The sequence below is a fragment of the Arachis hypogaea genome, chromosome 3 (genome assembly GCF_003086295.3).
Source record: "Arachis hypogaea cultivar Tifrunner chromosome 3, arahy.Tifrunner.gnm2.J5K5, whole genome shotgun sequence".
NCBI classification, from domain to species: Eukaryota; Viridiplantae; Streptophyta; class Magnoliopsida; order Fabales; family Fabaceae; genus Arachis; species Arachis hypogaea.
In genome coordinates this window covers 85,424,722-85,429,700 of record NC_092038.1, presented here as the reverse complement: position 1 = coordinate 85,429,700, position 4,979 = coordinate 85,424,722, and the positions used below count along the sequence as shown (strand labels likewise).

Here is a 4,979-nt window from a genome sequence, read left to right as displayed (position 1 = left end):
CTCCTTGAATGTGAAACAGATTTATGTTGGTTGGATCATATTGCCCTTCTTGCTGGTATCCTGTTTGTTGGGGTTCTTCTTGGTGAGGCTCTTTTTATGCAGTTTTTTTCCCTATCTGAGGTCTTCTTTGTTGTTGAGTGGGTGTCACATAGTTTATACGCTGCAGGGTAACTAATCTCCCAGGATTTACCCACTGTGGATTGTTATCTTCGAATACCACCTTGGCTTTCATGCATAGTCTAAGGATGGTGCTGGGGTACCAAAGTCTAGCACCCGGATCATTCTTCTCATTTGAGTCCTGGATCCCTTCAGCTATGATTTCGTGCACATTGATACTCCCACCCTTTACTAAGCAATGTACCATGGTAGCTCAAGCAATATTGACCTCAGAATTGTTTGCAGCTGGAAGGATAGACCTCCTTACTAGTTCAAACCATCCCTTGGCTTCCGGGATGAGGTCTCCTCTCCTAATGAACCGCGATCTCTTATCTGAGTATCTTTCCCAATCAGACCCAATAACACACATATCACTAATGATTTCTTCAAGTTCATCTTCGTCGGGGCCATTGCTTATTCTTACTTGATAACTCGGCTCATCAAAATACGGCGATTTCAGCTGAAGAGTCCTTGTTATAGCATTGGGGCTGAAGTCCACCTCTGTTCCTCTCACGTAGCTTTTGAAGGTGGGGGCCCTAGTACTGTCTTCTCTGGCCACATTGGCATAGAACTCCTTGATGAGGTTTGCATTTATCTTTGTCTCTGGGTTCGTGAGCTTTTGCCAATCCCTCTGTGCAATATTCTTTCTAATCTTTGGGCACTCATCCTCGTTGAACTGGAATGTCAACTTTGGCAATATTTTCTTTATTTTGATCCGTTCATATTGGAGCTCATGGAAGGCAGTTTTGAATCTCCCGGCATCGAAAGGAAGCTGTCCCATAGGTTCCTTCCCTCTTCTCCTCTTAGAGCTCGACGATGTCATGAGTGATGCTTGGTATGTTTGCAGCTCACAATATGTGGCTATGAGAGTGTGTATGAAACTTTTGGTGGAGGATGGAGTGTGTGTGTTCGAGAGAAGGAAGAGAGATATGGATGGGAATGACACTTGCATATGGAAAGGTGTAAAGTGGGGATCATTTATGTAGAAAGATGATGGGTGTTTGTAGGGTGTGGATTGATGGCATGGCTTAGTAGTGAACGGCTGGGGTTTTGATTGGATGGGCACAAGGATCACTTCCTTTATGAGGATCTTGATTCGGTCTCCAAGGCTATCCTACTCCCAATGTTGCATGGCAACACTTTCTAAGATACTCCCCTTGAGGACAAGTGTGCATTTTCCTTGGTATAGTGGCCGAACCTCCCTTCTTTGATTGTCCTATCAAGTTCCACCAATCCACTTTTTGATTTCCTATACAAGACAAAAAGAATGCAAAAGTCAATTGAATTTTTGGTGGGAAAAATTAAAATATGAAATGGCTACTATAAAAATCTTTTTTTTTGTTTTTAAATAACTAAATGCTATTCACGAATGTAAATCAACCGACCATCCAATTACCCATAAATACAACGTTGGTAACACCAAACTTGTTTGTGGTCATATGGTGCAACAAGGTTTGATTAAGACTCTACGATTAACATGATATGGGTTGTGTTCATGCAATCTTAGTATGCCTTGAACACCAAACTTGTTGTTCACTATATGTTGCATATAAAAATTCTTCTAAGTGTTCGTCAAAGTTGATTTAGAATCCATGAACTTTGCCTTATTAACTAATATTAGAGATTAAAAAGAAAGGGTATAGAACATGGGTTGCCTCCCATGAAGCGCTTCTTTAGCGTCATTAGCTTGACGTTTGGCCTTTGTCAGGGTGGTTGGTAGTGCTTCAAATCTTCCTCCCTTGCAGTGAATTGTCTCTATTGGCTTTGTTAAGAAGCTCCACATGTTCTAAGGACAAGATTTTGTTGATGGTGTATACTGGAGGCAGTTGAGATGGAATGGTGGGGAAATGAGGTGGTATAGATGGAAAGTAGGCAGAGACCACTTCATCTCCTGGAGAGAAATTTTCTGTAGGGATCTTCTTGTTTTCCATCCCCTTGGGGCTTTTTTTCTTGTGTTCCTTGATGTCGCTTTACTCCTTGTGGTTTTTTCTTTCACGAGGGTTTTGTTGCTTGTTTCATATGACTCTAGTGGGTCTAGTTCCTCTTGGATTACACTTGGCTGTTGCTCCCTCTGATCACATTGGTTGTCACCAATGGGGATTTTTAGGTGTGATGCTTATGCTCCCATGCTTACCTCTTCCATCAACCCCTTATTGTGCTCTTCCTTTAACTCTTTGTTATCATGATCTGCTTCTTGTGAGGGTTTGAAAACACTGAAGGTGAGCTGTTCATTGTGTATCCTCAATACTAGCTCTCCTCGCTCTACATCTATAAGCGCCCTAGTTGTGGCTAAAAATGGCCTCCCCAGGATGATGGGATGGATGAGATTCTCTTCCATTTCCAAAATAACAAAGTCCGTGGGCAGGAAGTAGTTCCCAACCTTCACTAACACATTCTCAACCACTCCTATGGCCTATTTTTGAGTTTTGTCAGCCAATTTGATGATTACGTCTGTGGGTGTTAGCTCATTGATTTAAAGCTTTTTCATGAGGGATAGAGGCATTAGGTTGATACTTGCTCCCAGGTCACAGAGCCCCCTTATCAATCATTGTCTCTCCTATAGCACAGGGAATGTGGAAACTCCCTGGATCATTCTTCTTTGTAGGTGGCTCTGTTTGAATGAGAGCACTGCACTCCCTGTTCATCATTATTGTTTGTCCACCTTTCAATGAACTCTTTTTGGCCAGAAGTTCCTTTATGTACTTGATGTAGGAGGGCATTTGCTGGAGAGCCTTAATGAATGGTATATTTACATCAAGGGATGCAAACATGTCGAGCAATCTTCAATACATTCTCCTTGCTACACCACCTTTGAGCCTTTGGGGAAAGGGTGCATATGGGTTCACGGTCTCCCCTTTCTTTAGCTCCTCCCTGTGTGTGGGTCGGGGTGCATGGTTTCTGTCTTCATGATTTTCCTTTGGACTGTCTTGGAAGTGTTCTGTTTGTGTCCACTTCCTCCACACTCATCTCATCACTTGTGGTGATCATCTTGCATTATTCCAACCTTACTTTCTTTGTTTCTCCTCTTGGATTCTTCTCTATGTCACTGGGAAACCCATCAGTGAGTTTGGGAAACTGTTGAGATAGATACCCTACTTGGGACTTCAGCCTCTTGATGGTTTCCCCTTGGTTTTTTATATTAGCTCGCACTTCATCCTTAAACACCTTGTTGTCTTGGACTTATTTACATATGTCTTCAAGTAGAGTCTCAATTTTGGAAAGTCTATCTTCGGTTAGTGATGGTGGGTTGAGGTTAGGTGGTTGAGAAAGGTGGTTAGGTGGGTGTTGATAGGATCTCTGTGAGGTATGTTGGTGATTTGCATTGTTGTTGGGATTGTGGTTGTGGCATCTCTAGTCTTGGCCTTGGTCTTGCTGATTTCCCCACCCAAAGTTAGGGTGATTTCTTCATTCCGAATTGTAAGTTTTGGAGTATGGATCATGGATCTGTCTGGGTGAGTTTCCAACATAATTGGCTTGTTCCCAGTCACCTTCTTCTCCTATATTCACTCCTTCTTGAGCTGGTGATCAAGTGATGACCGCTGCAACTTGGTTTTCTTCTACATTCTTGGTGAGATCTGCTAGCTGCTTGGTGATCATCTTATTTTGAGCCAGCAATGCATCCATGTGGTTCAGCTCCATTACTCCTCGAGTGTTGCTTCTCTCAGAAGCATAGAAGTAGTCATTCTCAGCTACCGTTTCAATGACATCTATGGCTTCTTCAATGGTTTTCTTCTTGTTTAGAGAGCCCCCTGATGAATGGTCTACAGCTTTCTTTGACTCATAAGAAAGACCTTCATAGAAAATGTGAAGTTGAACCCATTCATTGAACATGTCCGGTGGGCATCTTCTTGTTAAGTCCTTAAACCTCTCCCATGCCTCATAGAAAGTTTCACCATCTTGTTGCCTAAACGTTTGCACCTCAGCTCTCAGCCTGTTAATTCTTTGAGGAGGGTAGAATCTTGCCAAAAATTTGTTCACCACATCTTCGCAATTTGTCAAGCTCTCCTTCGGAAAGGACTCCAGCCACTTAGATGCTTTGTCCTTGAGTGAAAAAGGGAACAAAAGTAGTCTATAGCCATTGATAAACCCATATTTCATGGTTTATCTTGTGCTCAATTGAGTGATTTTATCAACTCTTTACCCACTTATTCATACTATTTGCATGGTTTTACATTTGCCTTCCTAATTATGTGCTTTGATTGAAAACATGCTTCTTTGGCCTTAAGTTTCCTATGTTTAATCCTCTCTTATTACCATTAGATGCCTTGATATGTGTGTTAAGTGATTTCAGAGATTACAGGGCAGAAATGACTCAGAGGATGGAAAGGAAGCATGTAAAAGTGGAAGGAATACAAGAATTTGGAGAAAATTGCTAAGCTGTCCAGCCTGACCTCTTTGCACTCAAACGGCTATAACTTTAGCTATAGAGGTCCAAACGATGCGGTTCCAGTTGCGTTGGAAAGCTAACGTCCGGAGATTCGATTTGATATATAATATGCTATAGTTCCTCTGATGCTAGGCGACGTGACCGCGTGATCCATGCGGCCGCGTCGCAGTGACGGAAATCCAGCGTGGTTGAATTCGAGACCAGCGAATTCTAGGCCGTTTCTGACCCAGTTTGGGGCCCAGAAAACACAGATTAGAGGCTATAAAGTGAGAGAATGCATCCATTCATAATCATGCTATTCATAATTCACTTTTTATTATTTTAGATGTAGTTTTCAGAGAGAGAGGTTCTCTCCTCTCTCTTAGGATTATGATTTAGGACTTCTCTTAGTTTTAGGAGTGACTCTCAATCCCAGATTCTTTATTTTTATTTATTT

At 42.0% G+C, this 4,979-nt stretch overlaps 1 pseudogene; it reads left to right on the top strand.

Annotated features, from left to right (window-relative positions):
- The first annotated feature begins 3,987 nt into the window (after positions 1–3,987).
- Positions 3,988–4,089, top strand: LOC112793797 (small nucleolar RNA R71; annotated as a pseudogene).
- Positions 4,090–4,979: the final 890 nt, after the last annotated feature.